At 45.0% G+C, this 11166-nt stretch overlaps 1 pseudogene; it reads right to left on the bottom strand.

Annotated features, from left to right (window-relative positions):
• Positions 1-4940: 4940 nt before the first annotated feature.
• LOC134386382 (DDB1- and CUL4-associated factor 16-like) lies at positions 4941-11087 on the bottom strand (annotated as a pseudogene).
• Positions 11088-11166: the final 79 nt, after the last annotated feature.

Raw genomic sequence — 11166 nt, 5'->3', positions numbered from 1 at the left:
CCGGTTGCCTAGCTCATAGACCCGCATGTGAGGGGTCTGGTTCCCCAGCCTGGAGTGTGAGGGGTCTGGTTCCCCAGCCTGGCATATGAAGGGTTTGTGACCCAGTCTGTGAGTGGGCTTGAGGGGTCTGGGAGCTCCACACCCAGCCCTAGCTTGACAATCGGCTCAGTCGGCAGGATTACTGGCAGGTAAAAGAGCCCGACAACTGGCGTGATCGCCTAGCTTTACAATTGACGTCACAAACAGGATAAGTAGGTCTGCAATTGGCTATGTCGACAGGATTAAAGACATTAGCTGTGGCTGCATGTGAGGGACACCTGTCACCAAGGCAACTAGCAGAGTAATGAGAGATGAACAGTGAGTGACCCAAGTGGTCACACCTGGACCAGAGACAGTTCCCCAGCTTAGCTTTAAAAACCCAAGCCTGGGGCCAGCCTGTGGCTCACTTGGGAGAGTGCGGTGCTGACAACACCATAGGCCACGAGTTCGGATCTCATATAGGGATGGCCGGTTGCTCACTTGGAGAGCCTGGTGCTGAGAACACCAAGTCAAGGGTTAAGATCCCCTTACCAGTCATCTTTTAAAACAAACAAACAAACAAAAAACCCAAGCCTAACGCCACTGTGAAGAGAGTGTGGCTCGCTGGAGCGTGGGCCGGCGCCTCTCGATTCCCTGATCACAGAATAAAGCCTTTGTTTTGCTGAATCAAACTCAGTTTTGTTCCATTGGCTTAAGCAACACCAAGAGGTGAGATCTTACTTGGGAAATTGCTAACAATTACATATATTAGAATTTTTAACTCTTAGTACCCTTAAATGTTAAAACCTAAGAAGAAATCCATTTTAAACTGTTGGTCACATACCAACATTTTATGAATCCACATTTCATAATTTCTACAAATGTGTATTTTCTCACTGAGCAATTTTTTTGTTTAGTAACAGACCCAAACATATATAGCTTTTTAATACTATCAAAAACAAGATATCAATATATATAAACTTTTTTTGCATATAAATTTTAAAGTTATGCTCAATAATTAATGTTTTCTGGCCATCTGTCCCCCCCAATTAATGTTTTAGTATTTGAACTTAGGTAGAAATGACATGGAAATTTAATGAATATCTACTACTTAATTTCACCTTAAAGTTTCAAGTTACCAAATACTTTTTTTTTACTTATGAAGAGTTCATTTACAAACATGTATGCCTAATTCACTTATTTTTAACATCTATGTTCATGAAAATTCTATGAGACATTGAACAAACTAAGCATCAAAGTTCTTTTTTACAGCATGCAAATGTTACGTAGTCGCTGCCTAAGGAAGAGCCCCCTAAAGTTACATACGTGGGTGTTTTGCTGGTCAGAAGACAAAGCTGTTTTCACTAACCCCAAAATAGAAAACTAGTCTTATTTACCTAAGATTTACCCAAGTCATGTGAACTAAAAAGCATTTAAGGTAGGTTATGTCCCCATCTTTTAAAAATAAAATATTTTATTTAAGCGCTTTTTTTCAGCCAATTAATTACAGCTCTTTCATATATTTTGGCAGAAAAATATCACATACACATAACACATATGGACACACAGACATAAGCTGATCTTAACAGCTTTCACTAAGATTCTTGCTAGTTTTGTGTGCGTGCGTGCGTGCGTGCGTGTGTGTGTGTGTGTGTGTGTGTGTGTGTGTGTGTGTGTGTGACTGGTGGGTATGGGGATCTGAACCCCTGACCCTGATGTTATAACATGATAACATGGTGCTACTAACTGCACAGTCCTAATTTTCTCTCAGCCCTTTAGACTATCACCTCTTCAATCTCTCATTTCATTGCCCCAAGCAATTGCTGGCCAGGAAACTCTAAATTCCAAAGGGATGACAATTTATCGGAAGAAAAGCATAAGTAAATGTCCAGTTAAGACAATTTACAGAAAAAGCAGCTTAAACAAAGGCAAGGTCTGTTATGTAAACTTTAGGTCAACGTCTTCCCCATTGCAAAAGTTTCTAGAGAAAGTTTCTAGTGATTTAGGTGCACCGAGGGAGAAGCCTCTACAAATGAAGATTTTGTTTATAGATGTAAATTTATTTTACAAAGAGTTTCAAAACAGCAGATTAGATGTCAGAAAGTTACATTTTGCAGGCTGGCCGGTCAGCTCAGTTGGCTAGAGGGCACCGTATAACCCCAAGATCTACGGGTTCAGATCCTCATACCGACCAGCCACCCAAATCCAAGAAGGTTCTATTCTGGGCACTGGTTTAGATCCACAGGCAGTCTTTTAACTTATCCTATGTATTATTTAGATTACTTACTTCAGGGTGAAGACCTATAACGAATGTGATGAAGAAAAGCATTTTCTATGCCTGTTTAACCGGGAAGGGCCTAACTTTTATAAATACTTTATCTAGCCTTTTTTTTTTTTGGTCTTTGGTTTGGGATAGTAACTAATCAAAAAGGTTGGGAAATTTTCTCATCCATTAGTAGCTTAAGTTTTTTTTTTTTTTTTTTACATAAACATCAACATATTTTAATTTTCAGACCTCTTCCCCTATCTCCCCACCCCTCCCACAAAAAAAAGGCAACAAGTTCTTGAAACATTTTTTTGTTGTTGTTGTTTTTTCATGACCGGCACTCAGCCAGTGAGCGCACCGGCCATTCCTATATAGGATCCGAACCCACAGCAGGAGCCGTTGCTGCGCCACGGGCTCGGCCCTCTTGAAACATTTTAAAAAACAATTTCACAGAACATTTACATAGGAACAGTTTCTGATACACTCAGTTACACTAACAGTATGATATGCCTTCAAGTCAATAATTTCCACTAACAAATATTTTTTTCTACCTACTACAATCCCTTCTTTTTCCTTAAGACGGGACAACTAAGGCCCAGCAGAAATACTCATTAACATCCTTTTCCTGCCTTAAAGTTGCTAGACATTTACAGAATTTGTGATTCCATTACTATTTCAATTTTTTGATGCCACTTTGTATATAGCGTTTAATTATGGAGAACAGAAAAAAGGAAAACTAAAATAAGGAAGAGGCTATATGATACTCTTTCAACAATCTGTTTTCTGATCCCCTTTAGGTGCCCGATCAACCAGGACCACACAAAGATTTCCCTCTTTATTGTAGGGTATATGAAAACGTTTAATGGTCTCATGCATTTATTTTATGTATATTGATTTCTATGGGGTTTTTTTGTTTTTGTTTTTGTTTTTTTAAGATAACTGGTAAGGGGATCTTACCCCTTGACTTGGTGTTGTCAGCAGCACGCTCTCCCAAGTGAGCCACGGGCCAGCCCTATATAGAATCCGAACCTATGGCCTTGGTGTTATCAGCACTGTGCTCTTCCAGGTGAGTCACGGGCCAGCCCTATATGGGATCCGAACCCACAGCCTCGGTGTTATCAGCACCGCACTCTCCCGAGTGAGCCACCGGCCGGCCCCATTGATTTCCATGTTTTGATTCACTTAACTAAACACAGGGAGAGTCATTTACAAGGACACATACTCTTTCTTGTTTAGCCAGGAGAAAATCTAAAGCTAATTTACTTAGAAAAACAACGCTGTTAAAACTCTTAGTTTCAGATTGTATTAGGCTGAGATTTTCTGTAGGAGATCTCTTCAAAATAAGAAGCGTTCCTGAAAAGTTTGCAACTGACGTGGAAAGTGCATAAACTTCTTTTCCAGGAAATGCTATACAGATGAAATATTGTAATCCACTACCAGTTAATAAAGAAAGCATAAATGCTCTCTTAATCACTTCCCATTCATCTTTTGGAACGTGTTTTATCTGCGGTTGACTAAAGTCTGAGTGCCAAGATTCAGGAAACATATTCCCTATAGAACAGGTGTCTGTTTAATCCCAAGGGATGGTTTTCTAGGCCAGTTTAGCCAGAGGCAGCCTGGTGGGGGTCTATGATATAGAATGTTCATGCTGTAATTGAAGGCAGCAACAGGTTTGGAGTAGTGCAGGTTAGGTGTGAAACGACACACACACCTCCCCCAGCCCCAACGAGACAGGAATCCCTAAAGGGTGTCATACGCAGGCTTATCTATACAAAAGCTGGGAGAGAAATCCATTATTTTCCTTTAGTACAGTTATTCTGTTTAATTCAAATTCCTCATTAGAATTGAATGTCAGTGATGCGTGCACTCAGAAAGGCATCATTGGGGTAGCCAACCTACTGCCTTACACGTGGTTATTCTGAAAGCGGGCTAACAAAAGCGGTGGGGTCTGCTTTTTCCTCCCCATTAAAAATCATGAATCTAGTTAAAGTCCATTCAGATGAGCAGAGTACATTAGGGGTTGGGGGTTGGCAGGGGAGAACTGAATGTGAAGGATATTCAATTTATCATTTGTAATATTGTTACTGGGTGGCATATCCAGGTTCTTGGTTCATGAAAGAAGAATCTTTCATAGACCAGCAAAAGGAAAGGAAGGGAGGGACAGAGAAACCGAACATGATAGAGCTTTATTACCAAGCGAAGGCAAGTGCCAAAGTGCACAGGCATCTCCGCCAGAGAGAGATGCACGCCCGACCTTCCCTACCGTCTCTGTCCCACATGCAAATTCCTAATGCTGACCTCTGCCCCCCACCCCATCCTCGTCCACCTGGTGTGAAGGCCCTGGCCAATCCAGTCTGAATATTTATGAACCACCTCCCTGGGGCATGTCCCTACTCTGTCTTTTGACTAATTCTCCATTGAGGTTCTCATTTCATCCACAGGGTTTGTCAAAGGGTATGCACAAGGCACATTTTCTGTAGCAGAGTTATAGGACCCTTGGGTATATTTTGGGTGCTTGGTAGTGCTTTGGCTTGCCGGGCATGCCATGGACTGGTTGAGAAGACATTAGTTTCTCAGCTGTGGGCTGTGTAGGGATTAACTCTGTGTCCCTTTCTCAATTAGCAACATCACAGATACCAGAGCAAATGGTGGAAATTTACAGCGAAGCCATTAGGAGTTTAACTGCCGCGTGGAAGTCAATATAGGAGTAAACAGTGTGGATGTGTTCAGTGAAGGTGGTTTCCTTACTGTTTCAGTTATCCAGCCACAGCAACAACCAGAAACACGTGAATAAGGGGTCTGTTTCAGGTATTCAGGTGTGGGAGTGACTCTACTCCATGTTTGGCTTAACTATTCGGTGGCAGATGCAGTGCTCCATTAGAGAGCCAGCTGGGACTTGTAAGAGGCTTTTGAAAAGGTGAGACTCCACGAGAGGCCAGAGGGGCCATTCAGGCATTGGTTCAGTTGGGGACACAATGGGTGCAATGGGAGAGTCTTAACCCCATCTCTCGAGGTATATGGACCGGTGTGCTTGGATCCAAGAGTTTAGCATGATATGACTAGGAATCAGGATTTAAAGGTATCCAAGTTGTAGAATATTTCAAAAGATACTTAACCTACCAGACAAGACCCTCAACAGGTATTGAGTTGGGTGCCACAGGGTCCTGCTCTTCAGAGGAGTCCCACTCTTCCCTAGAATTGTCATTCAGGTAGCTGGTGCTTTCTTCTTCCTCACTTTCCGATTCTGATGAGGCATCAGGAAAGAGATTTCTGGGACCCAGTAGGACAAAATAGAGTAAGGAACCAGAAAAAGGTAACAATCTAAGCCAGCAGAACACTAATATTGGCCAATAGAAACAAGAGATGAAAAATCCTTTGACCAAGATTAATTTGTCTGTGTCCCAGTCCATTACACACACAAAGTACACTCTGGCCACACCACTGTGGAATAGACTATAAAGCAAATGTACTTCACAGGGCCTGGTTTTCCAAAGCCTTGTGGTTTCGAATATTGACCTTGCAGAGGACTGGAAATTTTTCTCAGGCTATAAAGTCTCTGGTGTAAAATAAAGATTTGTGGCACAGCAAGGTTGCTGGCTCTAGGACAGACTAGTTACTGATTGATAGGTATAGATACTGGAAAATTGCTGGAGGGAGAAGGGATGTTTGCTAAGATGAAGCTGTTGTTGATAGGACCACTTTGTTGCCTTACTGGAATGTCATCTGTCTTGTTTCACTGAAAGTTACCAGCCTATACTGTTAAACGATAACCCCACCTATGTTCTCTTCCTGTAACTTCCTGGTCTGGAAAATAAATGCAGGAAGAGAACTCCAATTCGGGGTTAATTTCCCAAGGAAGGAATGCTACTTGCTTGAGGGTTCCGGCAGGAGGTTAACTACTTTGGGGTCTTTCACTGCTCGGAAGAGATGGGCTTTGAGTAATCCTTTGTGGCTCTATCACCCAGAGGAAGTAGGGTGACAAATCCATGGGGGCAAAGCAACACACCACTGTGCAGTTCTTCAAGATTACCTTGTATATTCTTCACTTACAAAGAAGACATCTCAGTTCTCAGGACCAGTTCAGTGTGTAAAAAACTGTTAGTCACTTACCAGTGGCACAGGTCATAGAGTATCTCCTTCTCCTTCAAATCCTAGCGACTCAAGAAGAGAAGGGGTCCTCGTCTAGGCACGCTGGTTTTTCTTAGCACGGTCTCCACTGGTATTGATATGGTGAGGAGAGACTGTGGGCAGTCTGTTTTGTTGGCAGTTGTTAGGCCTCGTGGCCAGCTTAGCATCAGCACAGCCAGGTTAAGCAACCTTCCCCCTTCTCTCCCTCCTCTTTCCCTTTTCTGCTCAGGGAATGAGCTGCAAAATTACTGTCCTGGGAAGGGGTAACCATGACTGTTATCATCAGAGGACTGTCTTGTGGGCTGTGGTGGCCAGCTTCGGGCTGGAGCACTTTGCAATGATGTAGTAGCGACACTAATTAGAAGCCTATGCCCTGACCATCCAGGTGTTAGCAGAGAGTACAAGCGCTATGTCACCTTACATAGCACTGATTTCGAAGTTGCCTGTTACTCTGCCAGAACCTTCAGAGGTTTGTAAACTCCTGCTTTCCTTTCTTTGGGGGAACTGATCTGACACAGTCTCCCCTTCACATTAGTGGAAAAAAACTTTTTGGCTGAAATGGCACCTGGCTTGGGTCTCTCTCTCCCTTTTCTCCATCTCGCCGAACCTAACAGCAGTGATATTACATCTACTTGCTGATGAAAAGCAGCTCAGTAGTTGCTTTGGCTGTCTGCTGGTGCTGCAACTTTTGTGCAGGGGGATGATGAGGTGAGCTGTTAAGGACATCTGGTGTGCAAGGGCCCAATGTTTTCCACAGGTGATGCAAATGTCCTTGGAAACGTGACTTAGCTGTTGGAGTATCTGGAAAGGTAGCTTTAACCCTTAGATGTGCTTGTCGGGATTAGTTTTGGGGAGCCTGTTGTGGTGTTACAGCTCCTAGATGTTAGGACTCTTGCTGGGACCTCAGAGGTTGTGGTCATATAACCAACTATATATAAGCCAGGGAGGATCCTTTCTTCTTTCTGGCCTCACACCCAGCTACACAACCCTGCTGGGCCTAGTGCCACCAACCCTGTCCCACCAGCCAAGCAAGGCCACTCTGCTCTCTCTCCCTACAGATGCCACTTCTGGCCAAGCCAACACCCCTCCTCCTTAAGCTTTTCACTTGGCCATCTATGAACAATCTTTTAAAGAAGCAATAAAAAATTTTAAATCTTTTTAAAAGCTTATGGGTGGGCCTAATTAAGGTACCCTTATTTTAAAATGTACCTTAGCCCTTCCAAGACCCAGAGCCTCTCCTCAAAATATCTAAAAGACAGATAATGCCTTAAGAGCTGGCAACAGTGGGTCTAGCTGCAAATGGGGTACAACCTGCATATCTGTCTGGACATATTCTTGGGGCTCCCAACCTTTTGTTTGGCTGCCCGCACATGCAGGCCCTATAAATCATGTGCCCCCAACAGACAGAAAGTCAAGCCAACTTCTCAGAACAAAGAACCAGACAAACAAGAAAGCACATAGCTATTCATGGGAGGGAAAGGATCAGTCTTTGGAATATTCTACATCAGGGCCACTGTAATTCTGAAAATATTTTTAGTGATATTTTGCCACTTTTGTAAGTATTTGCAGCTTCTGCAGTCATACTTTTTTTTTTTTTTTTTGGTGGCTGGTGGGTACAGGGAACCAAACCCTTGACCTTGGTGTTACATAATTCCTATACACAAAAACGACAGACATACCAGAAGGCAGAGTACTTTAGAAATTGGGATCCCATTCTTATGTTGAATCTTGGTTTTTTTTAGAGCCAAGATGGCTTTGGCTCTGAGATCTCCCCACCAAACTTAGCCAATGATTCTCCAGTTTCTGTCTGATCCAGTCAGACACCTGAGGCCCCTCCTTACCCAAATCTGCAATATTAAAACTGCAGCCCTTTTTGCTGGTGACTCATCAGCCACTGCAAACCCAAAGGTCATGTGCCCTGCCACAGCACGAACTAACCCTGGGTATCCCAAAGCCAAAGGAATCAGGGGGCTCAAATGCAAAGAGAGCAAAGCTCAGACCTGAGAGGGACTCACAACTCTCAGGGCTCCATGAGGAAGACAGTGGTCCCCAAAAGGAGGGGTTAGCAGTGTCTTTTCTGTATTCCTCAAAGGGTCTTGGGGTGGTCAGCAGTCTCCTCCACATTGTTACTGGACTCAGGTTCGGCTGCCTGCCCCCTTGAGAAGGAAAGAAAAAAAACCTCAGAAGTCAAATGGTTGGTGTTAGAAAAGCAGACGTATTCAGCTGAAGGAGACGGTAGGCTGTCCCATTGTCGTGAGGCACCCTCCCACAAGAAATGCACTTACACGCCACTCGTGCAGAAAAGGGCAGTTTATTCACTCCAGCTGGCCAGCATCCATCTCCCAAGTTGCAACCAAAGAAGAGTGGCGTCGGGCTTTGGTCTTGTAGGATTTTTAAAGGAAAAAACTACATCCTGTTGGCACACGGGTTTGTCCAGGTGCACAAAGCCAGCTAGGGAGCTCGGTCACAGAGGCCGAGAATGAGCCGCTCGAGCAACCGAGCATGCAAGTTTTCACTGTGTGTGGTTCCCGTTCCCATGGAATAGTTCACCGCGTGTGGCTCCATTCCCATGTAATAGTTCACTGTGTGTGGCTCCTGTTTCTGTGCAATTGTTTTTTGTTTCTATGAGAAGGTCAGCGGTTTCTCATGCAGAAGAGGGGGGTAGTCTGCAGGTCAGACAGGGGGCAAAATGGAGTTACTTAGGTTAAGCAAGCGATTTCACAGAAGCAGATAGCTACGTTATGAGGGTGTAGGGAGCTCTATTTCACCATCCCAAAGACTTACATTTACTGAAGGGTTTTAAAGGAAGGGTTGAAGGAATGGAACGTGGGAGGTGAAAAGCAGGAGAGAAGGAGACGTGAGCTACGAGGGGTCCGTGTCTATGGGTCAGGTACAAAGTCTCGCCAAGGCCTCATCTGGTTTCTCTTCTCATCTTTGCTGTCATCTCAGGACCCCGCAAGATTTCGATTTGCACCCGTCTATTTGTCTGGTGCCCAAGGCCAGCTTCAGTCATTTGGCCTTGATCATTTCTCAAAACTTTATAAGTTTCAAAGAAAGAACCGTTAGCTTTGCAAAGTACTAATTAGCTTCTTGGCCTTGTTTTCCTACTTAGTGAGTGAGATAAGAAAGTCAGGGGATGGGAAGCAGGAGTGGAGAGAAAAAAACTGTCCTTTTTCAAATCCTACGCCCCTCCACAGTCCAGGCAGTTTTAGGTCCCAACATGGCTTCAGTCCTGCTCACTCCAACAACATCCCCCTGTGGTCGCCAGAACTGTCAAAGGACAAAACTACAACAAATTTAGTTAAAGCAAAGCAATTGGCTTTGTTGTGATCCATTTCTCAAGATATTCACAAATAAAGGGCCCATAAGTAATATACACAAAACCAGCTGGTACAGAAAGAGAGATGCGCCTTCCAGTCTGGAAGCTTCATTTTCCATTACAGCTCTTTCAAGCCAGGCAAGCCAGTGGGGTGGATCTATGTGCAGCTTATGGGCATCGCTCCTCTGGATTTCACACTGGAGCCACTCATCCCTCTTACGGGTCTCAGTCTCCCCAAAATGCCTAAACAGTCGGGTGCTTGCAGGCCTCATATCACACCTCCCGGCCAAGCAATAATTTTAACATTATATGGGTGTCCTATGAGACCTCTGCACACTGTGGGCAGGAGTGTCCCAGCACTTCCCAAGTTCCAGTTTCCCCAGAAAGCCACGTGGCCAGAGGGAGCCAGTGTCTCTTAACCTTCCGAGCAAGAGTGCTCTCACGTAGTTAGAGAAAACTAAGGAGAGACTGTCTTGCATGAAATTGCCCAGAGAAACCAGATTAGGAGCTACCAAATTAACCGTGCCCAAGAACCGAGAAATAAGACCCGCCTTGTCATTCAAGGCAGGACCTCTCACTCTGATATAGTAAAGACCCTCGGAAAAGGGGTAACCAGCTCCAATAAACTGGAAGCTCAAACTAAATATGTAAGTTTCGCGGATCTGAGAAGAGGCTGACCAGTTACACCCAGTGGAGACTCCAAGCTAGTGGACCCAAGAGGTCCTTTGGTGGTACCCACCCGAGAGTGGGGGAGTCCAGCAGGTAGTCGAGGTTCCTCCTTCTGATCCTGTTCACAGCGCCAGTCTTGTTGCCCGCAATTAAGGCTTTCGAGGTAGAAATAACTTTTTGAAGTTTACTGGGAGCCAAGTGTGAGGATCGACCCTGAAAACACCATCTGACACAGTTGGAAAAACGCTCAGCATTTGTCTGGGAAGTTGAGGGAAGGAAAGAGATGGTCAGGTGATGGTGGGAAAGGGTCAGGTCCCTGCTGCCTTCTGCTCTAAGAACAGCTTCTGGCACCAAGACTGTCCCGCCCATACTTGCGACCTTAGAAAGGGATATGCGGGGGTCTGGCGCCAGGTCTGGGTCACCACCCGGCTCTGGGCCACCGCCAGGCGCCCTAGCTGGGTAGGGCACCTCTCTGGACTCGGTGTCCCTATGTGACCAAAGGCACTGGCGAGCTGGAAGCTTAGCTCTTGGAACGTGGCCCTTTACCCGTTGCTCCGTGTAGCCGAAGAGCCTTGCAGGGCCAGGGGCAGATTCGGACCCAAGCCCAGGTGCAATACTTAGGGGTCGTCTTTGACTCCTTCTTTTCTTCCCATCAGTAGCTGCATCAAAGGCCGCTGTACCCCACATCACAGCCACCGGCCGGGTCCAACAACTACCCAGACTCAGGGGGTGGCGGGGTGCGTGACGGGGCCGCTGGCAGACTGGC

Source organism: Cynocephalus volans, chromosome 9, assembly GCF_027409185.1.
Source record: "Cynocephalus volans isolate mCynVol1 chromosome 9, mCynVol1.pri, whole genome shotgun sequence".
NCBI lineage: Eukaryota > Metazoa > Chordata > Mammalia > Dermoptera > Cynocephalidae > Cynocephalus > Cynocephalus volans.
The sequence above is the reverse complement of the archived record's forward strand: the minus strand, read 5'-3'. Positions and strand labels throughout refer to the sequence as shown.